Genomic DNA, 17,459 nt, shown 5'->3' on the forward strand with positions numbered 1-17,459 from the left:
TGCCCACTGTCAAACATGGTGGTGGCAGCATCATGGTTTGGGCCTGCTTTTCTTCAGCAGGGACAGGGAAGATGGTTAAAATTGATGGGAAGATGGATGGAGCCAAATACAGGACCATTCTGGAAGAAAACCTGATGGAGTCTGCAAAAGACCTGAGACTGGGACGGAGATTTGTCTTCCAACAAGACAATGATCCAAAACATAAAGCAAAATCTACAATGGAATGGTTCAAAAATAAACATATCCAGGTGTTAGAATGGCCAAGTCAAAGTCCAGACCTGAATCCAATTGAGAATCTGTGGAAAGAACTGAAAACTGCTGTTCACAAATGCTCTCCATCCAACCTCACTGAGCTTAAGCTGTTTTGCAAGGAGGAATGGGAAAAAATGTCAGTCTCTCGATGTGCAAAACTGATAGAGACATACCCCAAGCGACTTACAGCTGTAATCGCAGCAAAAGGTGGCGCTACAAAGTGTTAACTTAAGTGGGCTGAATAATTTTGCACGCCCAATTTTTCAGTTTTTGATTTGTTAAAAAAGTTCTCTGATCAGTCTTCTCCTTGTATGAGCTGAAAGTTTAGAGGGACGGCCAGGTCTTGGTAGATTTGCAGTGGTCTGATACTCCTTCCATTTCAATATTATCTCTTGCACAGTGCTCCTTGGGATGTTTAAAGCTTGGGAAATCTTTTTGTATCCAAATCCAGCTTTAAACTTCTTCACAACAGTATCTCGGACCTGCCTGGTGTGTTCCTTGTTCTTCATGATGCTCTCTGCGCTTTTAACGGACCTCTGAGACTATCACAGTGCAGGTGCATAATTTAGGTCAACATTGGATCATTCAGAGATCCTCACTGAACTTCTGGAGAGAGTTTGCTGCACTGAAAGTAAAGGGGCTGAATAATTTTGCACGCCCAATTTTTCAGTTTTTGATTTGTTAAAAAAGTTTGAAATATCCAATAAATGTCGTTCCACTTCATGATTGTGTCCCACTTGTTGTTGATTCTTCACAAAAAAATACAGTTTTATATCTTTATGTTTGAAGCCTGAAATGTGGCAAAAGGTCGCAAAGTTCAAGGGGGCCGAATACTTTCGCAAGGCACTGTACCTCAAGAGACTTGCAATTGTAATTGCTGAAAAAGGTGGCTCTACAAAGTATTGACTTTAGGAGGGGTGAATAGTTATGTACACTCAAGTTTTTTTTTTCTTGTTTTGCTTCACAAAAAAACAAACATTTTGCATCTTCAAAGTGGTAGGCATGTTGTGTAAATCAAATGATACAACCCCCCCCCCAAAAAATATTTTAATTCCAGGTTTTAAGACAACAAATTAGGGAAAAAGCCAATGGGGTGAATACTTTCACAAGCTACTGTAAATACAATTCTATGTAATATTCAATACTAGTGGAATCTGTTCTTAATTTCACACAAATTACAGGCTAAGAATGGACAGATGGAACATGCCTATGTGTTCATCATATCGTAAACTCCAATTCCAAATCAGTGTGTCAACGACACTGTTAGGAATCTGAACATGGTACTTTCAAAAGATAGGCCTACCTTTCCACCCCAGTCTGTTTGGGCCGACAGAAGCAGAATCATTTAAGCTGTTACTGCTGGCTTCTTTTCTTCCATGACTTAACCCAAAGAGAGAAGGTCACAAGTGTTTCCCTTAATGAGTTTAAACATTTTCTATTGTACAGAAAGTGAATAGCTTAATCAATTGATGGTGACATAATTAGATTACATCCCTTACAAAGTCAGCCTCTGAATGACAAACAAACAAAACAATGATATGCCTATATGCATCAAAGTCACATCTTTCCCAGGCATTTTACAGCTTGTTTCTAGCATAAAGCATTGTGGACCAGTGCTGTTATAGATCACTTTATATAATCAAATCAGTTTTATTTTCTTCAAAATATTAAGCTAACAAAGGGTATGTTTGTGCTTTTTGATGTTTTTCTTTAATTAAAGGCAGGCCTATGGCATACCCTGTCATACCTCCCCAATTCGATTCTTGGTTTTAACCTAAGAGACATTCACTGACACAGAGGTAGGCTATTTAATCAAATAAATTGCATTTGTCACATGCGCCGAATACAATAGGTGTAGACTTTAGAGTGAAATGCTTACTTACAAGCCCTTAAAACTTCTTATGGCTTGGGGGCAGTATTTGGACGTCTGGATGAGAAGCGTGCCCAAAGTAAACTGCCTGTTACTCAGTCCCAGAAGCTAGGATATGGATATAATTGATTTGGATAGAAAACACTCTGAAGTTTCTAAAACTGTTAAAATAATGTCTGTGAGTATAACAGAACTGATATGGCAGGCAAAAACCTGAGGAAAATTCATCCAGGAAGTGGGATTTTTTTGATGTGGGTATATTCAATTGAATGCCTATAGATGATCTAATCGGTTAGGACCCAGATTGCAGTTCCTATGGCTTCCACTAGATGTCAACAGTCTTTAGACATTGTTTCAGACTTGTTTTCTGAAAAATGAAGAAGAATGAGACCTTTCTGTCAGTGGACTGTAGAATCATGCATTGCTGGTTTGCGCGCATAACCAAGTGTGCTCCCTTGTTATTCCTTTCTATTGAATACACTATTGTCCGGTTGAAATATTATCGATTATTTAGACAATTGACAACCTGAGGATTAATTATAAACATCATTTGACATGTTTTGACGATCTTTACCAGTACTATTAGGATGTATTCGTCTGCATGTTTTGACCGAGTTTGAGCCAGTGTATTACTGAACAAAATGCGCCAACAAAACAGAGTTTTTGGGATATAAAGAGGGACTTTATCGAACAAAACAAACATTTATTGTGTAGCTGGGACTCTTGTGACTGCAACAGTATGAAGATCTTCAAAGGTAAGTGATTAATTTTATCGCCATTTCTGACTTTTGTAATTCCTTTACTTGGTTGTAAAATGTTTGTTTGCTTCTGTAAGAGGGGAGCTGTCCTCAAATAATCGCATGGTATGCTTTCGCCATAAAGCCTTTTTGAAATCTGACAAAACGTCTCGATTCACAAGAAGTTAATCTTTAAGTCGATGTATAACACTTGTATTTTTTAGGAATGTTTATTATGACTATTTATGTATTTTGAATTTGGCGCTCTGCAATTTCACCGGATGTTATCGAGGTGGGTCGCAAGCGGAACGAGGTCCCATACCAAATATTTTCCGTCTCCTGAGAGGAATAAGTTTTGTTGTGCTTTCTTCATGACTGTCTTGGTATGCTTAGACCACGTTAGTTTGTTTGTGATGTGGATACCAAGGAACCTGAAGCTTGAAGCCCAGGTCTCTGACCTCCTCCCTACAGGCTGTCGTTGTTGTTGGTGATCAGGCCTACCACTGTTGTGTCATCGGCAAACTTGATGATGGTGTTGGAGTCGTGCCTGGCTATGCAGTCATGAGTTAAAAGGGAGTACAGGAGGGGACTGAGTACGCAACCCTGAGGGGCCCCCGTGTTGAAGATCAGCGTGGCAGATGTGTTGTTACCTACCCTTACCACCTGGGGGCGGCCCATCAGGAAGTCCAGGATCCAGTTGCAAAGGGAGGTGTTTAGTCCCAAGGTCCTTAGCTTAGTGATGAGCTTTGAGGGCACTATGGTGTTGAAAGCTGAGCTGTAGTCAATGAATATCATTCTCACATAGGTGGTCCTTTTGTCCGGGTGTGGAGTGCAATAGAGATTGCATCATCTGTGGATCTGTTGGAGCGGCATGCAAATTGGAGTGGGTCTAGAGTTTCTGGGATAATGGTGTTGATGTGAGCCATGACCAGCCTTTCCAAGGTAGTCATTTTGACAGGTTACCTGTTCTTGGGCACAGAGACTATGGTGGTCTGCTAGAAACATGTTGGTTTTACAGACTCAGACAGGGAGAGGTTGAAAATGTCTGTGAAGACACTTGCCAGTTGGTCAGCGCATGCTCAGAGTACACGTCCTGGTAATCCGTCTGGCCTTGTGTTGACCAGTTTAAAGGTCTTACTCATTGTGGAGGCTAGGTCAGCTGAAGCAGCACTCCATAACTCTCCTTCTTGGTCAAATAGCCCTTACACAGCCTGGAGGTGTTTGTTTCACTGTCCTATTGAAAAACAAATGATAGTCCCACTAAGTGCAAAGCAGATGGGATGTCGTATCGTTGCAGAAGGCTGTGCTAACCATGCCTGTTAAGTGTGCCTTGAATTCTAAATAAAACACCTACAGTGTCACCAGCAAATCACCCCCACACCATCACACCTCCTCCTCCACGCTTCACGGTGGGAACCACACGAGGAGCTCTTCTGTTCACCTCTTCTGCGTCTCACAAAGACACGGCGGTTGGAACCAACAGTCTCGAATTTGGACTCATCGGACCAAAGGACAGATTAACACTGGTCTAATGTCCATTGCTCATGTTTCTTGGCCCAAGTAAGTCTCTTATCTTATTATTGGTGTCCTTTAGTAGTGGTTTCTTTGCAGCAATTTGATCATGAAGGCCTGATTCACGCAGTCTCCTCTGAACAGTTGATGTTGAGATGGGTCTGTTACTTGAACTATTTGAAACATTTATTTGGGCTGAAATTTCTGAGGCTGGTAACTCTAATGACCTTATCCTCAGCAGCAAAGGTAACTCTGGGTTTTCCGTTCTTGTGCGGTCCTCATGAGAGCCAGTTTCATCATAACGCTTGATGTTTTTTGCGATTGCACTTGAAGAAACATTCAAAGTTCTTGAAATTTTACACATTGATTGATCTTCAATTCTTAAAGTCATGATGGACAGTCATTTCTCTTCGCTTATTTGAGCTGTTCCTGCCATAATATGAACTTGGTCTTTTACCAAATAGGGCTATCTTCCTTATACCACCCCTACCTTGTCACAACAACTGATTGCAATTAGAAGGAAAGAAATTCCACTATTGAACCTTTAACAAGGCACACCTGTTAATAGAAATGCATTCCAGGAAACTACCTCATGAAGCTGGTTGAGAGAATACCATGCTGAGCATATTTGGGAACTCCTTCAAGACTAATGGAAAAGCATTCCAGGTGAAGCTGGTTTAGAGAGTGCCAAGGGTGTGCAAAGCTGTCATCAAAGCAAAATTTGGCTATTTGAAGAATTTCAAATACAAAATATATTTAGATTTGTTTAAATTTTTTTTTGTTACTACATGATTCCATATTTGTTATTTCATAGTTTTGATGTCTTCAGTATTATTCTACAATGTACAAAAATGTCAAAAATAAAGTTAAATGAGTAAGTGTGTCCAAACTGTTGACTGGTACTGTATGTACCCTACCATTCAAAAGTTTGGGGTCACTTAAATGTCTTTGTTTTTGAAATATTTTTTTTTTGTCCATTAAAATAACATCAAATTGATCAGAAAAACAGTGTAGACATTGTTAATGTTGTAAATGACTATTGTAGTTAGAAGGCCAATATCGTGGAGTCTCCTCTTCACTGTTGACGTTGAGACTGGTGTTTTGTGGGCACTATTTAATGAAGCTGCCAGTTGAGGTCTTTTGAGGTGTCTGTTTCTCAAACTAGACACTAATATACTTGTCCTCTTGCTCAGTTGTTCACCGGGGTCTACCACTCCTCTTTCTATTATCGTTGCTCTGTTCTGTGAAGGGAGTAGGACACAGCATTGTATTAGATCTTCAGTTTCTTGGGAATTTCTCACATGGAATAGCCTTATTTCTCAGGACAAGAATAGACTGACGAGTTTCAGAAGAAAGGTCTTTGTTTCTGTCCATTTTGGCCCTGTAAACGAACCCACAAATGCTGATGTTCCAGATACTCAAGTCGTCTAAAGGAGGCCAGTTTTATTGCTTCTTTAATCAGAACAACAGTTTTCAGCTGTGCTAACATAATTGCAAAAGGGTTTTCTAATGATAAATTAGCCTTTTAAAATGATAAACTTGGATTAGCTAACACAACGTGCCACTGGAACACAGGAGTGATGGTTGCTGATAATGGGCCCTATGTATTCCATAAAAAATCTGCCATTTCCAGCTACAATAGTCATTTACAACATTAGCAAGGTCTACACTGTATTTCTGATCAATTTGATATTATTTTAATGGACAAAAAATGTTCTTTTCTTTCAAAAACAAGGACATTTCTAAGTGACTTAGAAACTTTTGTACGGTAGTGTACATTATATCCCCTTTTTATATTTTTAAATGTGCTTTTAGAGGCCATGCAATTCAATGCTCATCTTTAAAACAAAAGCAATTTAAGTCAGAAGAGTTCATATTAACAAAGGAAATAGAGGGACTAACAGTACAGCTAGATAGCAACAAAAACTGTAATACAAAAAATGTAATATTAACAATAATATTAAGGGGCTAGAAAACCAGGGCTTAAAAACAAAGGTGATACTGTTTTCTTTTAAATCCACAATTTGGATCCCTCCATAGCCTCATAGAGTATCTAGATATTTTTTCTAACCTCTGGATTCCAACCAAATTATGATAAGTGTACTTACTATATTATGTATTGGATCACAAACAAATACAACTTTTACATTACCTTCTAGTTTACCAATAAAATGGTCTGATGGTGAAGTGGACATACTCGGTATTCACATCCAGAAAGAAAGAAATTATCTCACTACAATACATTTTAACAGAAAGTTAGCAAAACACACATAAGATCTTGCTACCATGCAAAGGAAAATACCTGTCTATTAGGTGGAAACTTCACCCTGATTAAGTCCTTAGTCATATCCCAGTTTAGAGAGGCCAAAGGGCATGACCAGATAATCGTTGTGGCCGCTGGCCATGTTGAAGGCGGTCTTCCACTCGTCCCCATCTTGTATCCGCACCAAGTGGTAGGCGTTTCGTAGATCCAGCTTGGAGAACACAGTGGCACCCTGGAGCAGCTCGAAGGCAGAGGAAATGAGTGGTAGCGGATAACGGTTCTTTACAGTTATGTCATTGAGTCCCTGGTAGTCAATGCATGGGCGCAGGGTCTTGTCCGCCTTCTCCATGAAGAAGAACCCTGCGCCAGTGGGAGAGGAAGAGGAACGGATAAATCCAGTAGCTAGTGAGTACCCAATGTAGTCCTCAATAGCCTTTGTTTCAGGTCCCGACAACCAGTACAGACGCCCCCGGGGCGGTGTAGTGCTAGGGGGAGGGTCAATTCCGCAGTCATAAGGGCAGTGCTGCAGAAGGGAAGTGGACCGGGACTTTCTGAACGCCTCCCGTAGATCCTGGTACTCTGCGGGAATGGCGGAGAGATCCGAACAACCTCCGAGGCCCCAGGAAGACATCCCGGGGCAGGTTGCGCTGACTTCAAACAATGGGCGTGGCAGAACAGACTCCAGCCCATGATGGCACCAGTAGAAGAGTTGATGAGTGGGTTGTGTTACTGGAACCAGGAGAATCCCAAAACCACAGGAATCTGGGGGGGACTTAATGAGCAGGAACTGAATGGTCTCGCTGTGATTCTCTGACACGTAGGTTGATTGGAGTGGTGTTATGGGTAACCCGACCTATAGAAAGCCCGTCCAATGCTCTAGCATCCACTGGAATGGAGAAGGGCTGTTCCGGTGATGCCATTCTGCTGGCGACAGCCCAACCCTGCCTAGTTTGCATGGGCTCGTCCTCTGTGACTCTCGAGGAAGGTCGGGAAATCTTGGGTGGTCTCGGCCACGGGATCGTCGGGGACTTCCGGAGGTGAGGTGGAATCCCTGGACGTGTGAGTGTAATCAAATCCATCCGTCGTTCCCACAATTGCCCATCGATGCGGATGGTCAAAGCGATGAGGGAGTCAAAATCTGTGGGTAACTCCCGAGCCGCAAGATTGTCTTTAACCTCCTCTGAGATGCCATGCAGGAACATGTCGAACTTTACTTCTCGGTTCCACGCACTCTCCGCTGCCAACATACGGAAATCCACCGCATAGTCGGCCACAGTGCATGCGTCCTGCCGAAGCTGGATTAGCGTCTGGGCAGCTTCTCTCCCAGAGAACGGGGCATCAAAAACCTTCCTCACCTCTCCCACGAACCTCTCCAAGCTCGCGCATATGGCCTGCTGCTGTTCCCATATGGCGGTAGACTTGGAAAGCCCTTCCAGACATCAGTGTGATGAGGTAGGCTGTTTTGGAGCGATCTGGGGGGAATGAGGGGGGCTGAAGCTCGAAAATGAGGGCACACTGAGGGCACACAGGTGCTCGGCTCTCCATTCAAGCTTTCCGGAGGAGGTAACCGGGGCTCCCGGGAAGGTGCAGCGCTGCTAACTGCTGAGTTGACAGGTCAAGGCAGGCAGGGGTCAGCAAACCAGAGGTGGGTTAACGGTACCGGCGGCAGGCAGGCTCAGGGTCAGGGTAAGGCAGTGGTTGGTAATCCAGAGGGGAGCAAAGGTACAGGTCGGCAGGCAGACTCAAGGTCAAGGGCAGGCAGAGTGGTCTGGCAGGGAGGCTCGGAGTCAGGACAGGCAAGGGTCAAAACCAGGAGGGCGAGAAAAGAGAGATTGGAAAAAGCAGGAGCTGAGACACAAAACACTGGTTGACTCGACCAAACAAGACGGGATGTGACACAGGAGTGAAGGTTTAATTAATAAACAGACCGGAAACAAAACACGAACCTCATCTGGACAAGGGAAACATAACAACATTAATGCTGACTTGGGAAAGTGACAGATATAGGGGAGGTAATTAATATCTTGGAGTCCAGGAGAGTCTGATGAAGAGCTGACGCTCTTAATGATGGTGACAAGTGTGCGAAATGATAAGCAGCCTGGCGACCACCAGAGAGGGGGAGGCGGGAGCAGACGTGACAGTACCCTTCCCACCCTCCCACCCCTCTAGGGGCGCCACCGGCATCCCACCTGGGCAAGCCTGACGTGCGGCCGAAGAGGAAGTCGGACGAGGAACCAGGAAGAGATTTTCGATGTACCAATTCCATCGCACATGGTTGATGAACTAATACACAAAATGACGCCGGATTCAAAAATTTGAGTTTTTCAACTAAAAAAACTATTATTATTGCAACCCATATAATGTTATATATATGGGGGACACAACCTCCCAAGCTCTGCAGATTTTTCTGCGTAGAGACAGAATCATTCAATTTCTTTGTTCTGGTACTGTCCATATGTAGCTTGTTTTTGGTGTCAGGAATGGCTGAAGAATTACAACATTTACCTGGAGTTATTTGTGCAAATAGCATTGCTGGTTGATCTGAAAAGTCATAGTCAATCGATCAATAACATTATAATACTCTTATCAACAATGTTTATCTTTAATTTACAATCTGTAGAAACTATGAGAATCCCAAGGTTCAGAACTTTGGTGAAACATCACAGCACAGTTGAAAAATATATGGCCCATAGAAATCAAAACAAGATGGTCTTCAGAGATAGATTGAAGAGGTTGAGGGGAGCTGAAGGTTAGAAATGAAAACAAACAAAGAATAGCTTGTGTAAAATGTACTGTGTCCATAAAATGTAATTAGTATGTATAAGTTGGAAGTAGAAACCTAAATGTTGTTGTCTATTAGTTTACTCAAATTAGAGGAGAGGAGGTAGGGTTAAGGGAATAGCAAATATAAAATATACAGTGTATATACTTAAAATAATATATATAGGTGATTGGAAATGATGCAGACAATAACATTAATAGAAGTCACAATCTGTTTGCAATATTAAACCTGATCCACCATCGAAAAAAAACCTGGAGTCATACCTAACTACCCCATTGGCTTTCCATAGCCCCCCTACACACATCGCAATGTGCTCTCCATTGTGCTGACACGGTGCAGCGGTTTAGGGCTGACCCCAATTAGTCGACTGGTCGATTGTTTGATCATTAGGCTGTTGGTCGACCGAGATTGTTTTAGTTGAGCCGTAACACACAGTCATATATACAGTATATATATACACAGTACCGCTCAAAAGTTTGTACACACCTACTCATTCAGGGGGTTTTCTTTATTTTTACTATGTTCTACATTGTAGAATTATAGCGAAGACATCAAAACTATGAAATAACATATGGAATCATGTAGTAACCAAAAAAGTGTTAAACAAATCAAAATATATTTTACCTTTGAGATGCTTCAAAGTAGCCATCCCTTGCCTTGATGACAGCTTTGCACACTCTTGGCATTCTCTGCAGAGGCATGCAGAGAGGCATGCAAAGGCCATATGGAGCTCTGTACCGCATTGCCACACCCGTCCCAAATTGTGTAGCAATGCGGAGGGCTTTGTATAGTTCTGCATTGACATGATTGGTTGACGGTAGGTGGGGGCTTTACATCCTATATAAACCTAAACTCACTTCCTTGACAACAGCTCTGCACTGCTCTGTGAATTGCAAGAAGTATGAATGCCCAGACTTCTGCTGTGGCCATTCTTGCCCGGACTTCTGCTGAGGCCATATCACCATAAATGCTACATGGCCAATGCAGACTTCAGATTGACCATGTGCCTAGATACTCAATGCACTTCTCTCTCCAGAATGTCCTCTCTCCCCACCAATTTTTGAACATTCATTGTTTCGTAACTTCATTGTGTGAATTGTTTGCGTTTGATTGTTAGTGTTTATCAATTCTCCATTACATATATCACCAGTAGTACATTTACCATGAATTTGCAATGTTTCTTTGGTGTTTCTTACTTTGGTTACTGTCATTTATTTTAATGTATTCAATAATATTATTCCAGTCTTCCTGTTCTCGTTGTCGGAGTGGATACATTGTTTGCAGAGTACACAACCTACGCTACACTTGTGAGAAACAAGTTTTGGTTTATTTAATTCCATTTACAAGTTCTGTCAATTTAGTCATTGTCTTTTGTTTGGAGCGCTCCTGTCAATGTTGAGTAAGGACACTCATGCATAGAAGTAGCCTTATATGCTACCTGGCCTGCTCGCAAATGTAGGCATATAAATGTGCCTTTGGGGATCTGATAGTATTCCTGATTGATTTAATGCTCCACCACTAATGACCTGTGGATTTTCTCAAAGTAGTGTTTCCTTTACTTCAAACAGCAAGCAAACAAAGTCTGTTTTTTCATCCACTGAGAATTACAATAGCTCCTCAATTTATTTGAAAAATCTTTCCAGCTCTCTCCATTTTGATAACCACTCAGTGTGAAAGGGAAAATGTCATGCTCTGATCCAGTAGCCTGGCTGGCCACTTTTTACGTTGCCTGGCTATTCAATATGCTTATGGAAAACACTGCATTTATTTAATTTATTTAGTTAATACCAACAAATTACATGTCTTTAAGTATTTTTGTTGTTGTAGTGGGGACAGTAATATTAGTACAAACAAAGAAAGTATTTTAAGGAAAATGTTGTATAGCTCACATAATCTAATTTAAAAGAATGCATTAAGGTGTTTGTAATATAATAAAACGTCTTAAATTAATGTAGATATTAATAAATGGATTTCTATAGCTCCCCCCCAAAAATGTATAACGGAAGAGGAGTACCAAGATGGCTGCGAGGAGGCTTCAATACACCCCCGTCAGCTATCCAGGGTTTATATACATCATTTGGTCCAGTAACTTTTCAGCACATTTTTGCATTCCAGTTCAACATTTACATGCTCTGTCGTAGTCTACAATTAAAAACCATTGAAGATTACATGCGTAAATGTAATGTTATTTTGTATTTGAGCAACATGATTGGCGAATCATGCAAGCACCACCACTCTCCCGTGAGTCACAACGTTTCGAGCAGTACATTAATTAATACGTTCACACAGCACACGCAAGCTGTACAGAAGAAAAATAAGCGCCCCTCAATCTACTTTCTGAGATTATTTGTTTTAAGGAAAGTGATTTACAAAAGTAATCCTTCAATAGTGAACATACCAGAAAAATTCTGTCTGTTCATAGTCTACAGAAAGAAAGCTACAAACAGACACCTAGCATTTGTCTTGTAGCCATCTCAATATCTCTTCTGGAACGTCTGTGGCAGCGGCTTATTTTCAAATCTTCTCAAATTAAATACGTTAGAAACATTAAGGAATGTAATTAATACAATGCAATTCTAAATAATAGAGTAATGACTTGCATTGCTAAATTATATTAAACAGCTTTTTAATACATACAGTGCCTTGCGAAAGTATTCGGCCCCCTTGAACTTTGCGACCTTTTGCCACATTTCAGGCTTCAAACGTAAAGATATAAAACTGTATTTTTTTGTGAAGAATCAACAACAAGTGGGACACAATCATGAAGTGGAACGACATTTATTGGATATTTCAAACTTTTTTAACAAATCAAAAACTGAAAAATTGGGCGTGCAAAATTATTCAGCCCCTTTACTTTCAGTGCAGCAAACTCTCTCCAGAAGTTCAGTGAGGATCTCTGAATGATCCAATGTTGACCTAAATGACTAATGATGATAAATACAATCCACCTGTGTGTAATCAAGTCTCCGTATAAATGCACCTGCACTGTGATAGTCTCAGAGGTCCGTTAAAAGCGCAGAGAGCATCATGACGAACAAGGAACACACCAGGCAGGTCCGAGATACTGTTGTGAAGAAGTGTAAAGCCGGATTTGGATACAAAAAGATTTCCCAAGCTTTAAACATCCCAAGGAGCACTGTGCAAGCGATAATATTGAAATGGAAGGAGTATCAGACCACTGCAAATCTACCAAGACCTGGCCGTCCCTCTAAACTTTCAGCTCAAACAAGGAGAAGACTGATCAGAGATGCAGCCAAGAGGCCCATGATCACTCTGGATGAACTGCAGAGATCTACAGCTGAGGTGGGAGACTCTGTCCATAGGACAACAATCAGTCGTATATTGCACAAATCTGGCCTTTATGGAAGAGTGGCAAGAAGAAAGCAATTTCTTAAAGATATCCATAAAAAGTGTTGTTTAAAGTTTGCCACAAGCCACCTGGGAGACACACCAAACATGTGGAAGAAGGTGCTCTGGTCAGATGAAACCAAAATTGAACTTTTTGGCAACAATGCAAAACGTTATGTTTGGCGTAAAAGCAACACAGCTCATCACCCTGAACAGACCATCCTCACTGTCAAACATGGTGGTGGCAGCATCATGGTTTGGGCCTGCTCTTCTTCAGCAGGGACAGGGCAGATGGTTAAAATTGATGGGAAGATGGATGGAGCCAAATACAGGACCATTCTGGAAGAAAACCTGATGGAGTCTGCAAAAGACCTGAGACTGGGACGGAGATTTGTCTTCCAACAAGACAATGATCCAAAACATAAAGCAAAATCTACAATGGAATGGTTCAAAAATAAACATATCCAGGTGTTAGAATGGCCAAGTCAAAGTCCAGACCTGAATCCAATCGAGAATCTGTGGAAAGAACTGAAAACTGCTGTTCACAAATGCTCTCCATCCAACCTCACTGAGCTCGAGCTGTTTTGCAAGGAGGAATGGGAAAAAAATTCAGTCTCTCGATGTGCAAAACTGATAGAGACATACCCCAAGCGACTTACAGATGTAATCGCAGCAAAAGGTGGTGTTATTTATTTATTTATTTCACATTTATTTAACTTCTTAGTGATCCCTTCCCGCTCAGATCTCGGTAACGCGATTGATTTGACAACATCCAGGGAAATTGCAGCGCGCCAAATTCAAAAACAGAAATACTCATAATGGAGAAATTCACAAAACATACATGTATAATACATCAAAATAAAGCTTATGGTCAGAAGAAAATCTTCAAAGGTAAGGCATGAATTATATCGTTATTTCTGAGTTTGGTGTCGCACTTAGCTGATTGAAATCTGATTTTCATGTGTTTGTATGTGGGGTGCTGTCCTCAGATAATCGCATGGTCTGCTTCTTGTTAACCAAGCTGCAGTGTCAGATTTCAAAAAGGCTTTACGGCGAAAGCAGACCATGCAATTATCTGAAGACAGCACCCTGCATACAAACACATGAAAATTAGATTTCAACCAGCCAGGTGCGACACAAAACTCAGAAATAATTATATAATTCATGCCTTACCTTTGAAGATCTTCTTCTGTTGGCACAAATATCCAAGAAACATCACAAATGGTCCTTTTGTTCAATAAATTCATTCTTTATATCCCCAAAATGTCAATTTATTTGGCACGTTTGAGTCAGAAAATACATTCGTTCCAACTCGCCCAACATGACTACAAAGTATCGAATAAGTTACCTGTAAACTTTGTCCAAACATTTCAAACAACGTTCCTAATCCAAACTTAGGTATCGTAAAACATAAATAATCGATCAAATTTAAACAAAGTGTAGCGTGTTCCAGGTCATGCGCTCCAAAAGTCCGCCTGGAGTCCGCCTGGAGTGACACATGGAAAGAAGAGGGCTACTTCTTAATTTCTCAAAAGAAAACATCAACCAATTTCTAAAGACTGTTGACATCTAGTGGAAGCCATAGGAACTGCAACCAGATTCCTATTAAAAAGGGCCTACCATAGAAAACTAATGGAAAACAGATTGACCTCAATTTTATTGTTTTGCCCTGGATGGATTGTGCTTGGGTTTCCGCCTGCCAAATCAGTTATGTTGTACTCACAGACATTATTCAAACAGTTTTAGAAACTAGAGTGTTTTCTATCCAAATCTACTAATAATTTGCATATCCTAGGATCTGTGCATGAGTAGCAGGCAGTTTATTTTGGGCACGCTTTTCATCCGGACGTGAAAATACTTCCCCCTATCCCTAAGAATTTTTATCCAGGTAGGCCAGTTGAGAACAAATTCTCATTTACATCTGCAACCTGGCCAAGATAAAGCAAAGCAGTGCGAAAAAAACAACAACACAGAGTTACACATAAACAAATGTACGGTCAATAACACAATAGAAAAATCTATGAACAGTGTGTGCAAATGTAGAAGGGTCTGTAGGTAGGCAATAAATAGGCCATGGAGGTGAAATAATTACAATTTAGCATTAACACTGGAGTGCAGATGATAATGTGCAAGTAGAGATAAAGGGGTGGAAAAGAGCAAGAGGGTAAGTAATAATATGGGGATGAGGTAGTTGGGTGTGCTATTTACAGATTGGCTATGTACAGGTACAGTGATTGGTAAGCTGCTCTGATAGCTGATGCTTAAAGTTAGTGAGAGAGATATAAGCCTCCAGCTTCAGTGATCTTTGCAATTTGTTCCAGTTATTGGCAGCAGAGAACTGGAAGGAAAGGCGGCCAAAGTAAGTGTTGGCTTTGGGGATGACCAGTGAAATATACCTGCTGGAGCGCGTGCTATGGGTGGGTGTTGCTATGCTGACCAGTGAGCTGAGATAAGGTGGGGCTTTACCTAGCAGATACTTATAGATGACCTGGAGAAAGTGGGTTTGGCGACAAATATGTAGTGAGGGCCAGCCAATGAGAGCATACAGGTCGCAGTGGTGGATAGTATATGGCGCTTCGGTGACAAAACGGATGGCACTGTGATAGACTACATCCAGTTTGTTGAGTAGAGTGTTTAAAAGCAGTTGGAGGCCACGGAAGGATGGCGTTGAAGCTCGTCTGGATGTTTGTTAGCACAGTGTCCAAAGAAGGGCCAGATGTATACAGAATGATGTCGTCTGCGTAGAGGTGGATCAGAGAATGACCAGCAGCAAGAGCGACATCATTGATATATACAGAGAAAAGGGTCGGCCCGAGAATTGAACCTGGTGGCACCCCCATAGAGACTGCTAGAGGACCGGACAACAGGCCATCCGATTTGACACACTGATCTCTGTCTGAGAAGTAGTTGGTGAACCAGGCGAGGCAGTCATTTGAGAAGCCAAGGCTATTGAGTCTGCCGATAACAATGAGGTGATTGACAGAGCCGAAGGCCTTGGCCAGGTCAATGAAGACGGCTGCACAGTACTGTCTTTTATCGATGTCTGTTATTATATTGTTTAGGACCTTGAGCGTGGCTTAGGTGCACCCATGACCAGCTCGGAAACCAGATTGCATAGTGGAGGTGAGATCCCACGTTGGGATTCGAAAAGGTCGGTGATCTGTTTGTTAATGTGGCTTTCGAAGATTTCAGAAAGGCAGGGCAGGATGGATATTGGTCTATAACAGTTTGGGTCTAGAGTGTCTCCCCCTATGAAGAGGAGGGTAACCGCAGTAGCTTTCCAATCCTTGAAGATACGCAAGAGAGTTTGAATGGGGTAGTAATAGGGGTTGCAACAATTTTGGTGGATCGTTTTAGAGAGGGTCCAGATTGTCTAGCCCAGCTGATTTGTAGGGATCCAGATTTTGCAGCTCTTTCAGAACATCAGATGTCTGGATTTGTTTGAAGGAGAAGCGGGGGGAGGCTTGGGCAAGTTGCTGCTGGGGGTGCCAGCCAAAGAAAAATGCTTATTGAAATGATCGATTATTGTATTTTTATCGGTGGTGACAGTGTTTCCTAGCCTGCAGTGGGCAGCTGGGAGGAGGTGCTCTTATTCTCCATGGACTTTACAGTGTCCCTAAACCTTTTGGAGTTTGTGCTACAGGAAACAAATTTCTGTTTGAAAAGCTAGCCTTAGCTTTCTTAACTGACTGAGTGTATTGGTTCCTGACTTTCCTGAAAATTTGTGATGTGGTGGTACATAGTCTATTTCCCTTGCTTCGATTGACGAACAGCAAGCTTGACTAGTTTAGAAAGGGTGTCGAACTGACTGAAAGTTGATCTCATATATCATATACATCATATACAACATAGTTATATGTCCATGATATTGCATCGGGACACGTAAACAAACTCTCGTTTTTTCTTTTTTGTAGGAAATCCATTAGGACTTGCCAGGCAGTGATGTTAAAGTGAGTGACTCGTCAGTAGCTTATGAAATTGTATTAGTAAGAGAGCTGCTCATTTGGTTCCCTAATTTGCACACTGGTAGGCTTTTTGGTGATTATCTGCAGATAAATAATGAAAACATTCAATAAAGATGCTAAATCCTCCTCAATGCAGGAACAATAGGTAGGCTAGTGGAGAGAGCCTCCATCTGTTTTCAAAATATGATAAAACAAAACAGATTGTTTTAAAGCTATTTTCAAATATATTGATCTAGGTCTACTGATTTAATCAAAGTGTTGACAATGCAGTAGTCAACTGCTGCTTTCTACGTAGGAAAGCCCATGTTTAACATCTGCTTCATTCTTCAATCTTACTATACCTGTATTGCAGATAGCTGGGAAAATGCCTCTTAAAAGGAAGCTTAATGTGTGTGTTTTTTAATTTTTTTTAAAATCTGTGTTATTTCCTGATAGTTGCTGGTTGAAAATACAATCTAGCTATTCCATGTGCTTATGGAAAACACTGCATCTTATTACCCGGTTATTACCGAGCTGGAATGTAAAGTGGTACCATAATCCCTTCACCTTGCCTAGAATATGCAAATTGGCAGAGATGGAGTTTATGATCCAGAACAGCTCTGTTCTGAGCTAGAACAATAAATGACAGCAGCTAAAGTCTGAAAGAGACACTTAAGAAAAGTATTTGTGAAATTAAAGTCAGTATAATGAGACCTCTATTCCAGGGTGATTCATGCTTTTACCATCAATT

This window comes from Oncorhynchus mykiss, chromosome 4 (genome assembly GCF_013265735.2).
Source record: "Oncorhynchus mykiss isolate Arlee chromosome 4, USDA_OmykA_1.1, whole genome shotgun sequence".
Classification (NCBI taxonomy): Eukaryota; Metazoa; Chordata; class Actinopteri; order Salmoniformes; family Salmonidae; genus Oncorhynchus; species Oncorhynchus mykiss.